Source organism: Cavia porcellus, unplaced genomic scaffold (genome assembly GCF_034190915.1).
Source record: "Cavia porcellus strain 051 isolate PalLab524CR breed Dunkin Hartley unplaced genomic scaffold, mCavPor4.1 scaffold_1, whole genome shotgun sequence".
Classification (NCBI taxonomy): Eukaryota; Metazoa; Chordata; class Mammalia; order Rodentia; family Caviidae; genus Cavia; species Cavia porcellus.
The window spans coordinates 221,344,791-221,360,950 of record NW_026947484.1 but is presented as its reverse complement, the minus strand read 5'-3'; the positions used below and the strand labels follow the sequence as shown (position 1 = coordinate 221,360,950).

At 35.2% G+C, this 16,160-nt stretch overlaps 1 protein-coding gene across 2 annotated transcripts in view; it reads right to left on the bottom strand.

Moving 5' to 3' along the window:
- Strn (striatin) overlaps positions 1-16,160 on the bottom strand; it is a 119,935-nt gene that overhangs the window by 60,465 nt on the left and 43,310 nt on the right. The gene's annotated exons all lie outside the window — the stretch shown is intronic.

Sequence of the window (16,160 nt, the reverse complement as noted above, 5' to 3'; positions counted from 1 at the left end):
CCTACTTGGCAAGCGTCAGGTCATGAGTTTGATCCCTGGTACACACACACACACACAAAAAAAATCTAGCCTAACTAATGAGTGTATTTTTCCTAGCTAAGTTGCCCTTTGTCTTTTACTCAGAAAAAACTGAAAGGCCACCTCCCTGAAGTCAAGCCATGGGGCTGCGAAGGGCAGAATAATATAAACCACACACCTGAATTACTCAAAAGAAAGGAACATGAGGTTAAAAACAGTCAAAGAGAGATACAGAAGATATACTTCAGTAAATAATGCAAGTAATAACTAATATGATACAGTTCTCAGAAGACAATAATAAAAATCTAGCTGATCTAAACAAAAGGACACAAAATATGAATGATCAATTTAGTAACTAATTAGCATCCATGTAAAAGTTTAAAACAGAAATTCAGGATATTAAAAATTATACTTAAAATAGCAGAAGTGACTACTCTGAAGATGTCATTTCATAATGAGAAAACTGATACCTTCAGATATCAACCACTCAAAAACACCTTAAAAGCAACAAGAGCACATTCAAAACAGATCTAACAACTGTTTGATGAATAGAGTAAGTGAAAAATCAGTAAACACCACAAACAGCATTAAAAAAAAATCTATTCACAGAAATAACTGCAGAAAACCCCCAAAAGTTAGAGAAAAACTTAAACATGCAGGTAAATGAGGCATGTAGAATCCCAAATAGCCACAACCAAAAGAGAAGCTCTTCATGCCATAAAGATACCAAAGTCCATCACTGGAGCAATATATTAAAAGCCGTTAGAGAAAGACAACAAATCACATGTAACAGTAAGCACTCAGAATTATAACCAACTTGTCTACATATTTAATAAAGGTCAGCAGGGTCCGGGGATTTAGCTCAGCAGCACAAACGCCTGGTCCTGAGTTCAATCCCCAGTACTAATGAAAAAAAAAAAAAAATACATGAGATAATATAGTAGCCACTGTTCGTTCTATTACTTGGTTCTGAATTCCCTGTAATACTGTCATTCTCTTGAGTGGTTTTATACTATTTTATGTTTGATACTATTGTAATATGAAGTTATGCTCCACTATTTCAAAGAAACATTATGATAGTTACTGTTAATTATGGGTTATTTTGTGATGAAATATTATGTTGATTACATTGTTCTGTTCTGATCTGCTTTGTTATGTCCTCTTTTGTCAATCTCCGTAAAATAAAAAAAATTGGGCCTGGGTATTTAGCTCAGTGGCATAAGTGCCTGCCTGACAAATGCAAGGTCAGGAATTCAATCCCCGGTACCAGAAAAAAAAAAATAAATAAATAAAATAAAACAAAATTTTAAAAAATGCATACTTTAATGTTATGCTGGGTGTGGTGGCTCACACCTGTAATCCCAGTACTCCAAAGGTTGAGGCATGAGGATCATTGCGAGTTCAAGACCAGCCTGCGCTACAAAGTGAGCTCAAGGCCAGCCTGAACTGCATGGAGAGACCCTGTCTCAAAAAAGACAAAAAAATGATAATAATAATCATAAATAAAAAGTAAGTAGAGAGGGAGCAAAGATGGCAGACAGATAACATCTGGCTACAGAGGCTCCCTGAGATAGTCAACTTAGAATTCAACATAATACAGAGTGGGGAGCCCCGAACAGAGAGAGATGAATTCTCTCATCCCAAGAAGAAATTTAAGCTGAGAAGAACCAACCAAACATACAGTCCCAGTGCTATTATTAGAACAGCTAAAGGTTCAGTGTTCCCACCATAGCGGGTGACTTGCCGAGCTGTCCAAGGTCCCACTGCTTTGACTCAATGGAGGTGCAGTAACACTGAGTTCGGGGGTTGGCGAACTGAACAGAGAGCTAAGTTGGCAGGGTGCCTACACCAACCTGTTGTGAGTGGCGGGAGTGGAGCCATTCCATTGAAAGGGGGGCTCTAGCGGATGACATTCTGGGACCCAGCAAGACTGGCAAGTACAAGGGGCAGGAATGACTTCAGTCAGTTGTTCCCTTCCCGAACGGGATTGGTGGAGTGAGCCAGGCCTGGGTCACATGACCTGGCTGAGACCCAATAGGTTATCTGAAATCAAGTCCCTTACAGCAGTGGCGCACACTAACCACACTAACCCAGCTAAGCCTCAGAAGTTTGACTGATTTAGAGGGGAGGCAGCACAAAGTAATACAGTGCAGGCGACAGCAGCTTGACTGACCCGGAGGTGAGGCGCCAGCATACACTGTCCCTGTCTGCAACTCACTAGCACATGGCAGTGGGAAGGGTCATGTAGCCAGTGAGCTTCAGAAGACTTGTAACCAAAAAAGAAAGAAACTGGGGCCTCCTGGAAGAAACAAAAAAGATGGGAAGAGGAAGCAAAACATAAAGTCCCCAGGTCCCAACTCTGAGAACACTGACCCAGGACAGGTAAATACAAAGGAGAATGAGAACAGCAAACATGCAATATCAGACACGGTGCCAGTGGACCTAAAGAGATATATTTGGGACCTCACAGGTGAGTTCAAAAGGGAAATATTTAGCCAAATAAAGCAAGACATAAGAGGATTAACTTAAGAGATACTAAGCACCCCTCAAGCAGACACAGATGGAAGAAGGGAGGAACTCAAACAAAAGGAGAGAACCATTTGATGAAGAATATAAAGAAACTATAGAATACATGAAGCAGATTCAAAGAGATTACCAAGAAATTAAAAACTCTATGGAAAGATGGCAAATCAGCTTGAAAGAAACTAAGGATAGATTATCCAAACTGGAAGACAATTTTGCAAAGTGGGATTATGAAAGGGAATACTTTTTAAAAATAACAAGGAAACAAGCAGTAACACTACAAAGGCTAGAAGATGACAACAGGATCTACAACTTGAGAATAAAGAATGTGAATGAAGAAGCTGAAGTACAAACAACAGAACTACAAAGGTTATTCACAAAAAAATTAAGGAAAACTTCCCAAACATGGGAAAAGGAAATGATATTCTGATATATTAAGCGTACAGAACTCCAGCCACCTACAACCAAAACAGAGCTACATCCATGCATATAATAATCAAGATCCCAGAAATTCAATACAAGAACAGAATATTAAAAGCTGTTGAGACAAGAAACAGATAACCTATAAAGGAAGGTCCATCAGAATAACGGCAGACTTCTCGACACAAACCATCAAGTCAAGAAGAGCCTGGAGCAAAATATTCCAAGCCCTGAAAGAAAATAACCTCCAGCCCAGAATGATATACCCTGCTAAACTGTCTCTAGAAATTAATGGAGAAACAAGATGCTTCCAAGACAAAGAGGAACTTGGGAAATTTGCAACCACCAATCCAACTCTACAGAGAATACTGCAGGGCATTCTAGAGAGACAAAAAAGTACCAGGATTCCAGAAACAGTGGCTGAGAGGCCTCAATGAATGGAGCAGAAAACAGAAGGAAGAAGATAAGCAGACAACTGATGGCAAAAAAAGAGCATAACACAAATGAGGCAGAGAAGATTTTATTCAAAACTGGTATGATTGATTTTATCAAGTCTGAGAGCATAGGCAACTACACTGAAGATGACAAGATGCTACAATACATTCTGGTTTGATAACTGCCAGTTTTTGAAGTTCTATACTATATACAAAGATGTGTTTTTATTAATACTGTTATATACTGATATATTCAATTATACTATGTCTGATGATATAGCCAATTTTATTGGAGATAACAAGAGACAACACAGGAACCATGGTAGAACTCTTCGTACAGCAGTCTTATATGTTTATTTCATTTCATGGGTTTATAGGACTATGTTTTACTTTGTCTTGCTTTGTTTTGTTTCTCTCTCTAATACAGAAAGGATAGAAATACATGTTAAGACTCATGCATGTGTAGAATGTATAAACAGTTTATGAGAACTGATCTTATGACACATGATGAAATGAACAGATACTTTGAAGAAAAAAAAAAGAGACACTAAAATACCCAGTGCTGATCCTGGAGTGTCATAATGTGAAACCCAACAATACTATTATTCTTTGTTCAAAGTGATATTAGCCTGCTTAGGTTTATTCAATCTCAACATAATTGAAGATATGGATAACTGCATGTATGTTTAAGTGTATAGGATTGATAGCCATATTTCTAAGTTTTGGTTGGATAGTTGAACAGAACTGGTTGCAACCTCACTGTTTGAATCCCCACTTTATGTGCTCCACTTTAGTATCTTGAATAACTATTTGTAAGAAGACAATCTGTAATCATCAACTAGTGATTTCTTACTGTTTATTTTTTTCTTTGAAATTATGTATTATTTCTACCCATTTTCTGTTTTGTTTAGTGTTTCTTTAAATTAAATTAAAAAAAAGACACTACAGTACCCAGTGCTGATCACAGAGGGTCATGATGTGAAATCCAACAATACTATTATTCTTTGTTCAGAATGATTTTAACCTGCTTTAGTTTGTTTAATCTAAACATAAATGAAAATATGGATAACTGCATGTATGTTTAAGTGTATAGGATTGACAACCATGTTACTAAGTTTTTGTTGGACAGTTGGACAGAACTGTTTGCACTCTCGCTGTTTGAACTCCCACTTTACATGTTCCATTTTTGTATCTTAAACAACTATTTGTAAAACAACAATGTGTAAACATCAACTAGTGATTTCTTACTGTTTATTTTTTTCTTTGAACGTATGTATTATTTCTACCTATTTTCTGTTTTGTTTAGTCTTTCTTTAAATAAAATTTTTTTAAAAAGTAAGTAATACTTAGTCTTACTTTTAAAAAAGTAAATACAGCATTTGGAGCAAAGTATTCAAAGTCCTAAAAGGTAACTTCCAAACCTGACTTAATGTGTTATGTAAAACTTTTCTTCAAAACCAATGGAGGACAGAGGGACTTAACTCAGTGGTGTAGCACCTGCCTGGCAAACCTGAGGTCCTGAATTCAATTCCCTGTACCCAAAAAAACAAACAAACCAAAAACAAGGATAACAAAAAGCACTGATGGAGGCAGAAATAATGTACTTCAAAGATAAGAAGCACTTCCAAGAAATTCCTAACCAGAAAATCAGAATTATAAGAAAAATACACCTAGCAAGATGATAGTTAAGCAAAAGGGGGAAAAGAAAGAAAGAAAGGAATCAGCAACAGGAAAATAATGCAATGGAGAGGAGTAAGTCAATATCTATTAGTAATAATTCTCAAGATGAATGTTCTCCATTCCCCAATCAAAAGACATACTGGAAGAATAGATTAAAAAACAAAATCCAATGATACACAGCATACAAAAATATACTTGATTCAGGAGAACCAGATTAAAGATCAACGGATGAAAAACAATATTCCATACAACATGAACTCACAGTAAAGCAAGAGTAGCTACCCTAATTTCACACTAAGTGGATTTCAAACCAGAATTGATCAGAAGTGTAAAAAAAAATCACTACATATTGGTTAAGGGAACAATTCAACAGGAAAAGGAAACAATCATAAACCTACACACACCAACTACCAGCATGCCTAAATTCATATAAAACAAACACTAGTGGACTTGAAAAATCCAATAAACCCCAATACAATTGTACTGGAGACCCTTAATACTTCACTGTTACAAATAGATCAACTAACCAAATAAAACCAACAAAGAAGTATCAGAGTTAAACCAAATCTTCAAACAAATGGACTTAATAGATTATTCACAGTGTGTTCCATCCAGTGATAATAGAAGACACATTCTTCTCAGAAGCACATAGAATTTTCTCCAAAACAAACCCTGTACTAGCCCGTAAAGGCATGCTTATGTAAATACAAAAGAATCAAAATTATTCCACACATATTATCAGATCACAGTGTAATTAAACTAGAAATCGATGGCAAAAGAAATCACAAAACTGATGTAAACACATATGAAATTAAACAATACCCCCCTAAATAATCAATGGGTCACAAATGAAATTAAGAAAGTCACCAATTTCACAATTACATGATAATGCTGGTTTGACACAGCGAACTTATGGGACACAATGAAAGAAGTTCTAAGAAGAAAGCTGATAGTGGTGAGTGCCCACATTATCAGAGCAAGCTCAAATGAACTAATGATGCACCTGAAAGTCCTAGAAAGCCAAGAACAATCCAAATCCAAAGCTATAGAAGGAAGGGCATTATAAAGATAAGAAATTAATGAAATTGAGACTAAAAATAAAAAAAAAATCAGTGAATTGAATAGCTGGTTCTTTGAAAGACTCAAAATAGACAAACCCATCGCCAATCTTATCAAAACAGGAAAATACCCGAATTCATGCAATTAGAAACAACAAAGACAGTCGGGCATAGTGGTGCACACATGTAATCCCAGCACTTGGCAGCTGAGTCAGGAGTATCATTGGAGAGCAATCTGAGATACATAAGCAAGTTAAAGGCCAGCCTACACTATATAGTGAGAGTCAGAAAGAAAGAAAGCCAGCCAGCCAGCAAGAAAGACAGAAAGATAGGCGCAAAACCACAATGCATTCTGCCAAAATCCAGTTTATTGGTGACTATTTTGAGAATCTGTACACTAATAAAATGGAAAAGTCAGAAGAAACAGATTCCTAGATACAGATGACTATCAAATTTGAACAAAGATACAAAAATCCTAAATAATCTAATACCAATGAAATTGAAATAAAATCACTAATAAAAGCCCAGGTCTTGATGGATTCACTGCCAAATTCTGTAAGAACTTTAGAGAAGAGCTAATGTCAAATTCTTTAATGATGTCTAAAAGAAAGTAGTATACCCAAAATCATTCCTAAAAGTAAGCATTACTCTGATTCCAAAGTCAGAAAAAGATTCAACCAAAAAAGACAACTACAGGCCAATCTTTTAAATGAATACAGATGTAAAAATTTCAATACAATACTGGCAATCAGAATGCAGTTAATTACCAAACACATCAAACATCATGACCAAGCAGGCTTTATTCCAGGATGCAAGGATGGTTAAACATATGCAAATCAATAAATATAATGCCCCACCCCTGCCCCTGCAAGCATTTGTTACTGAATGATTTTTTTGATGCTAGCCATTCTTTGTGAGATAGAATCTCAGTGGTGTTTTAACTTGCATTTTTCCATTGTTGGTGCACATGTGGACTGGTGCGACCACAGTGGAAATCAATGTGGAGATTCCTGAAAAACTAGGTCCCATTCAAACCAGCTATTCTCCTTCTGAGCATTGTCTTCTGAGCACATGTCTTTTCCGGAAGAACTGAAAACATATCACAGCAATATATGTGCACTCGTTTTTTTTTTTTGTCTTTTTCCTTTTTATCGGTACCAGGGATAGAACTCACCACTGCCTGCTTGCAAGGCAGGCGCTTATGCCGCTGAGCTAAATCCCCAGCCCCATGTGCACTCATTTTTACAGCAGTACAATTTGTAATAGCTAAATCCTGGAAATGACCCAAATGTTATCAACAGAGGAATGGATAAAAAGAGGTAGTATTTTTATACAATGAACTCAACTCCAAAGAAATATAAATCCGAAGCTTTTATAGGAAATGGATGCAACTAGAGACCATATTTGAAAGTGAAATAAATCAGACTTGCATGTGTAAACACTGTATTATCTCCCTAGTGTAAGAAACTGAAAGAGTAAATAAGACCCAAAACGTACAACAGATATTGTGAAAGGGAAAGAAACTGCTCAAAAGGAAAGAACAACTGGGATGGGGGAAAGGAGAAAAGAAGGGGAGGGGGAATATATATATACACACACACACACATTCTATTAGTTCATTGACAGGAACAGTTAGTGCTTATATTGTTTGATCACTTTGCATCCCTATGTCTGGTAATCTGAGCAACTATTTTGAAGACAACAATATGCATTATGATAACCACTGTCAATAAGTCATCCTGTTTTGAAATTCTTAGCATTTTTACTGCTTTTTAAACTGTTTAAAATTTTTAAATTCCCAAATAAATAAAAAATGCACCACAGAAACAGAAGCAAGGACAAAAACCTTATGATCAAGGCCATGAATATAGAAAAGCATTTGACAAAATCCAACATCTATTTATGACAAAGAACTCTGAAGAAAATAGGTATAGAAGGTCTCTATCTCAATCTGATAAAAGCCATCTACGACAAATCAATGATCAACATCATTTTAAGTTTAGAGAAGCTGAAAGCTTTCCTTCTAAAATCAGGAACAAGACAAGGATAAGGATATATACTATCACCACTCCTGTTCTTGAACATTAGCCAGAGCAACTAAGCAAGAGAAAGAAGTAAAAAAGATATGCATAGGAAAAGAAGTTAAATTACCATTATGTGCAAAGGACGTGATTTTCTACATAGAAGACCCCAAAAACTTCACTGAAAGACTTCTAGAAACAGGCTCAGTGGTTGTGAATTCAATCTCTGCTACCAAGAAAAAAAAAAGACTCTTAGAATTAATAAACAAATTCAGTAGTATACAAAGATACAAAGTCAATACTCAAAAATCAGTAGTGTAGGCTGGGGATATAGCTCAGTGGCATAAGCCCCTGCCTAACAAGCACAAGGTCCTGAGTTCAAGTCCCAGTACAAAAAAAAAAAAATCAATAGTGTTCCTGTACACTAATAATAAACTCATGGAGAGAGAAATTAGGGAAACAATACTTTTCACAATAGCATCAAAAAATGTCATACTTAGAAATTAACCTAAGGAAGTGAAAGAACTTTATAATGAAAACTATGGTACTCTGAAAAAAAGATCAAAGAGGACATCAAAAAATGGAAAGGCATTCCCTGTTCCTGGACAAGTGGAACCAATATATTTAACAGCCATACTTCCAAAACTGCTATACTAGTTTGATACAATCCCAATCAAATTACCAACAGCAAACTAGAGAAGGCAATCCCAAAACTAATAGGGCCAGAAGAGAACTAAAGTACAAAGGTAATTCTGGAGAACAACAAAAAGACAGGGACCATCACAATCCCAGGCTTTAACTTCTACGTCCGTGTATCTCACCATGCACCTAACTAAAATCAAACTGGAGCAAAGTTCTAAATATTAAACAGAAGCATTTAATCTGCTAGAAGACAAAATAGATAAAACTCTTAAAGACACCAACACAGGCAGCGACTTCCTAAACAAGAAAGTTGTACAAGAAATACAATCTGGTTGTATAAAGAAATAATCCCAAGAACCAACATCAAAACAAGGATCATATCAAATTAAAATTAAAAAGCTGCACAGCAATGGAAACCACCAACAAAGTAAAAAGCAACCTATAGAATAGAAAATTTTGCCAGCTACTCTTCAGACAAAGAACCACTATTTAGAATATATAAAGAACTTTAAAAAAAAGAACAAGAGGAAGAAAGAAAGAAAGAAAAAGAAGAAAAGAGAAAAAAGGAAAGGAAAAGAACAAGAAAAATCAGATGCCCTGCCAAATTTAAAGACCTAAAGAAAAAATGGGCATTTGAAATGAATAGATGCTTCTCAGATAATGGCCAATAAATACATATGATGCAGAAACAACCCCAGACACTACTCAGTTATTTGATCTTTGAAAAGAGGGCCAAAAACATAGACTGCAGAAAATACATCTTCTTTCTTTTTGTTTTTCTTTGTTTTTTAGAGACAGGGTCTCAGTATGTAGTTCAGACTGGATTTGAACTTGCAGTGATCCTCCTGCTTCAGCCCGATAGCCTCTTTAATAAATGGTGCTGGGAAAACTGGCTATCCACATGCAGAAGACTGAATCTAGACCAGTATATTATCATATACCAAACTGAAATAAAAATAGATCACAAAGACTAAATGGTAAAACAGAAACACAATCTGCTGGAGCATAAAATAGGGGAAACTTGTAAAGTCATTCACAAAGGCAAAAACTTTCTGAACGGAGACCCAGTTGCATAGGAAATAGTACTCAAGAGTCAACAAATGGGATCATATCAAATTTAAAAACTTCTACACAGCAAAAAAAAAACAATCAACAGTGTGGAAAGACAACCTACAGAATGGGAAAAATTTGCCAGCTTTTCCTCAGAAAAAAGACTAATAGCTGGGTGTGGTGGTCCATGCCTGTAGTCCCATGCCTGTAGTCTGGAGACAGGCAGGAGGATTGCTGTGAGTTCAAAGCTAGGTCAGGCTACCTGAGCAAGTTCAAGGCCAGCCTATACTACATAGAAAAAAAGGACTAATATCTAGACTACATTAATAACTAAAAAATATTAGACTCCCCAAAATAAAAAAAACTATCAAAAAACAGACAAATGAAATAAATGAACACTTCACAAATGGCCAATAATTACATGCAGAAATGGTCAACCATGCCTGTAAACCTCAGCACTGGGGAGGTTAAGGCAGGAGGATCGTTGCGAGTTCAAGACCAGCCTGGGCTACAAAATGAGCTCAAGACCATCCTGAATTGCATATTGAGACTCTGTCTCAAAAAGTAAAAAAAAAAAAAAAAAAAAAAAAAGTCAACCATCTCAGGCCATTAGGAAAGTGCAAATTAAATCAACACTGAGATTTCATCCATTACCATTCCAAAAAGAATAGCAATCATCAAGAAATCAAATAATAACAAATGAAGAGGCTTGTAAGGAGCACAAGTAGAGGTAGATGGGGTTGTATTCCTGCTACTCTGCTAGTAGAAATGTAAACTAGTAGAATCACCATGGAAGTCAGTATGGAATACCTTAAAAACCTAAAAATAGACATTCCATTTGACCCAGCTATTCTCCTTCCCAAAGAGTTAAAGGTATCTGAGTGATACATGCATACCCATGTTCACAGCTGCACAATTCATAACAGCTAAATCTTGGAAGTGGCTTATCTGTCCATCACTAAATGAAGGGATAAAGGAAATGTGGTATTTTCACACAAGGAGTACTACTCTGCCATAAAGAAAGATAAACTTAAGGGATTTATAGGAAACTGGATGCACCTTGAGTTCACTATGTTAGGTGAAACAAAATACACATGCACTTAAATATGACACCGTCCCTCTTCTATGAGAAACCCATAATATAAATAAAGAACAAAATAAAAAAAGAGGAAAGGGGATGAAAAAGGAATTGAGATGTGTTATGTACATGTAAAAAAATAGAAAGGCAATCAAGGGATGGATGAAGGGAGAAGAAGGGAAAGGAGATTTAAAGAAAAGGAATTCAGATTTATTATGTACATGTACCAACTACTTACAAGGAACATAAGCATTATGTACTACAGACTCTGTATTTTAACTATTTGAGAAGATGAGGCAGTAAGAGTTAAGTCTGAGACCAGCTTGGGCAACTTAGCAAGACTCTTGTCTCAAGAGTAAAAAGACATCAGTGTTAGAGGACCCCTGGGCTTGATCCTCAGTAACAGAAGGGAAAGAAAAAAAAAAGAGTATTTTTGTACTAATATGATTTCTAACCTAACAGAAAGATACAAAATATTACATACAATATGCCTCCATATATCTTTTTACGTATTTTGTATATATATTTTATATGAACAGAATAATTCTAGAAGGTTATATGATGCCTAAGACATCAGTAAGCTTCATGGGAAGGAAATCAGCAAACTGAAGCAGGAGACTTTTGTTATTACTGATCAATTAACTATATTGTATCCATTTCTCTTTTTAAAATTTTATTTAAAGAGAAAAAAGCAAAACAAAAAAGGGTAGAATACAGAATTTTAAAAAATAACCACTAGTTAATAAATATTGTCATCTTAGAAATAAGTTGTTCAAGTTACAAAATTAAAGCATACAAAGTGGACATTCAAACAGTGAGACTGCAAAACAGTTCTGTTCAATGATCCAATAAAAACTTAGTAATACAGTTATCTATCTTACACACTTAAATATACATACAGTTATATCCTTTAGAGCAAATTCTTTTCCAATCTTTTTTACAATAGCAATTACACATTTTGGGTTTTATTACTCCTACAATTCTTATTACTTTTTACACTAGAGACACAATGTGACATTTCCCATTTCATTTTTTAAAAAATTTTAGTAAACATATTCGATCCAAATTAGGACATATTTTCCTTTATTTCTGATCTTTCTAAATCATGAGTTCATACAACAGACTAAATTTTCCCAATTCTATTTTAGTATATTTGTAATAATGTTGATTATCAGAAGGTAAAACTTAAGAGAGATTAAATTGACTTACAGTCATGAGAAAATAAAAAAGAGAGGTTTTTTTGAGTCTGAGTCTCGCTATATAGTTCAGGCTGGCCTCAAACTTATGGTGAGTCTCCTGTCTCACTCCTCTTGAGTGCTAGGATTACAGGTGTGCATCACCACAGCAGTAAGATTCTTACTGTAATTGTCATTCTTCACATTTTCTAGAAACATCTACTATAAGCACAGTAAATCTCCTTAGAAATCAAAAGAACAAGTGAATGTAACTGGTCTGAGTGAGTATAATCTGTTGATTATGCTAAAGCTTTTTAAATAAAAGTAGCAATAAAATTTTATGAAGTTTATCTCAATTTTTATATAAATAAAAATTTACAAACATATACTACATTACAGTGCATTCTAGTGGTCTCAGGAAAAACTGCAACAAACTTTACAAAATTAAAATTAAAATTAACAAATTTTGCATAACATTTCATACAAGATTAGATAAGAACTAAAAATTGAGTAACAGCAGCCTTTACTACTTAATCCCAGAGCCCTCCTCAAACTTCCTGACATTCCTTTTGACTATATTCAAACACTTTCACACTCATATTGTTTCCACTGTTTTAACACTTCTCATCCAGCTGACCAATCTTGCTTGTTCACTGTTTTCTGTCTCATTCTGATTACAAAACAAATAATCAGATCTCATATGTAACCATTCTGTGTTTAATACATAGTTATTCTTCAATTGACCTGGCTGGTAAATTAACAGTTTTCAATAAGCATTCCTCTAGTTCCAGCTCCTTTTGAGGCTCAAATAGGAGGTGTGTTTGAGCCAATTAAACTCAAGACCAGTTTAATGATTAACTTCAGTGAATAATCACTGAATTGCTATCATGTAGCAGATAGTATACTGGCTGCAGGGAACAAATTACAGCAAGTAGTTAGATGAGGGTACAATCAAGAAGATGCTTAAAGAGACAGGAATGTAAATAAAGAACACTGGCTTAGGAGTTATAATAGTGCTACAGAAATGTGGTTAAGGATTATCTAATTCTGCCCAAAGTAGTGTCAAATACAGCTAACAAAAAGAAGGAAACACATGAAATTTTAGTTAAATCTTCAGAAACATTATTTTTCCAGTCACAAAAATAGATGGAGAGGCTATTTCTTTCAGGAATATCATGGAAGTGGAAAAATACACATTATAAAACACAAGTGTGTTTAGTGTCCAAATGTATTGGTTGTAGAGGAATAATTTTGAAATCAGCTAAGTATTTTAAAATTATTATTCCATTAGTATTTACAAAATGAATTCTGTGGTCATGGAAGATGAACTGGTATATGGAAAAAGGGCAAGGAAGAAAGCTGGGTTCTCACAGTAGCGCATACATATAAAAGTGGCAGTGAATGCAGAGAAATGGGAAACATGAAATGTTTCATAATATATTGTATAGTATTTGAGGTTCCTCAAAATACAATTTCCTGAATAACTTTCATATTACAGGGTTATTTTCAGTTTTGTTTTACTGGGTTTTTTTGGTACCACGGATTGAACTCATGACCTTGCACTTGCCAGACAAGCACTTGTGCCACTGAACTAAATCCCGGGCCTTTGTTTATTTGTATTGCAGTCCCCAGGGCCCTCACATGGAGCTAAATAAATTCTCAGTCCTTTCAAAAGCAAAATTTTTGAGACAGGGTTTCACTAAGTCATTAAGTTGTCCAAACTGTGCTAAAACTTTTGCTCCTCTTGCCTGAACTTACCCAAGTACTAGAAGTACAGGTGTTTACCACCACACTGGGCCACGATGCGTTTTTTTGAAATTTGCTTCTTTTGGAAATTTTATCACCTTTAAGGAATGCTTTGATAAATTTATTGCTAAGTGAGTAACCCCTTTATTAGGTTAACGATTCAGTTTTTACTTAACTTTGGATCTTCAAGTGGGGCTACTTTAAAAATCTAAAGCAATGCAGTACCACGATCCTTAGTAGTCTACAGTGTTCGCAGGAGAAATAACAAAATACTTGAAATTTAGTCTACAATCCATCAAAATGAAACAAGGAAGACAAAAAGATTCTTCAGGCCAGTAGTGTGCTACATACCCATAACTCTAGCACTTGGAACACTAAAACAGAATGATGCCACTTTTAAGGACAACCTGGACTACACATTATGAGTTTAAGGCCAGCATGTACTACATAGTGAGACCTTGTTTCAAAAGAAACAAAAAAAATTTTTTTCTCAAACTCCTGCCATTAAGGGCATTAGGAAGATAATTTAAGAATAAAAAAAAACTAAATTGTTCCAGAGTTCCCAAGTTTTGTTTTAAAGTCCTAATATTAAAACATTAGAAAACTATTTTGGAGTAAAGAGTACTGAAATACTTTTTCTAAGCCACAAAGAAATTTTTTTCATTCCTTAATTTATTACATTGTAAAAGTACAATTATTTTAAGAATAATCCCAAATCTTCCCATTAAGTCTAACAGATACAAAATACACAAAATATTTTAATAGGAGGCTACCAATAGTTTAAGGAAAGAAAAAAAGGAATGTTCCCTAAACTCAGCCAGGTTTTTCTGTCTTGTGTTCTTCAAAGTCAAACTTTTTCAAGGAAAAGTGACTTAAGCTGTCTCCACTTTACACTTCACACTCAGTCTCTGTGATCTGGCTTATGTTCCTACTATCTCACTGAAGTTTTTCTGGCAAGGAAAAAAGCAAATTCCCAAATGGCAAATCCAAGTGACCGCTTTGAGTGCACATTTTACGTGAAGACTGCTTGGTCTCTGCAAATGTCTAACTCCTTCCCTCCTGTTACTTGCTTTTAAGCTATTGTTGTCTCCTTCTTTCTCTAATGCTTTGTTGGCTCTTCTTCCTCTGTCTTCAAACAGTTCTGTTTCTTGTTGATCTTCTCTTCTCTTTCCAACATAATTCTTCTATCTCAAAACCCATCTGGGAGCAATTCTCGAATTACCTTTCTCCCTCACCTTTTAGACCACCTTTGCATTTTTATAACATCTCCAAATTTTACAGATTATTTCTATTTAAAATGAGTTATGCAGGCTGGGGATAGAGCTCAGCAGCACAAGCACCTGCCTGGCAAGTGCAAGGTCGTGAGTTCAATTCCTGGTACCAAAAGAAAAAAAAAAGAGCTATAAGTGAAACCTCTGTTTCTACAGCTACTGTTATCATTGCTCTCTTTAAACTGAGTCTCCTACCTGTATTAACAGATCTTTCAAGTACAGCATCCAAACAGATCAGCGTATTTTCTAAAATACATTGCACACTATTTTATGTTTAAAAACCTTTCAACAGCATCAAATAACAACATTCTAACCTTTTACACAATGATTACAAATTTCTGAACATACTACACAATTTTGTACCAGGTATCATATCTCTATGATCATATTCTGTATCATACTGATTGGCAAGCATCTTATTTGTTATGGTGCTACCCAAGTTTCATCTCCTCTGATTATGGCCTCTTCTATAGTTCCATCTTTCAGATGGTAATATTCACTCCCTTCTTCATGACCCCACTCTATATATTCCCCACATACTTCTATGATAGCACCCATCATACCTCAGCTCAGTTTTGTGTTTTACAAGTCTGGATATGTACACTTGCACACAAGCACACCCACACACAACACCTCTTTAGTATTTGCTTATTTCAATTATTCCGTCTTATAAGACAGCTTAATACTGGTATTAACAGGTTAATACTTAATATTGGTAAATAGCATAAGCTTCACGGTAGACAATATTGGGGAATCTGACCCACAGTTCTACAATAGCTCTGATGCACTATTTAAATTACTTCATTTTAATCCTTGGGGCCTGGTAAACACAACTAATCAATAAACAGTTGTTTTTATAAATGCTGTTATTCTGTCTTTTGTTAAACAGACATATAGGTCAGCTTAAGATTTCCTTTTTTTTTTTTTTGGTCCCAGGGATCAAACTCACAACCTTGTGCTTACCAGGCAGGTGCTTGGGCCACTGAGCTAAATCTTCAGACCAGATCTCAACTTTTTAAAAATCATGTCCCAATATAGTTCTCA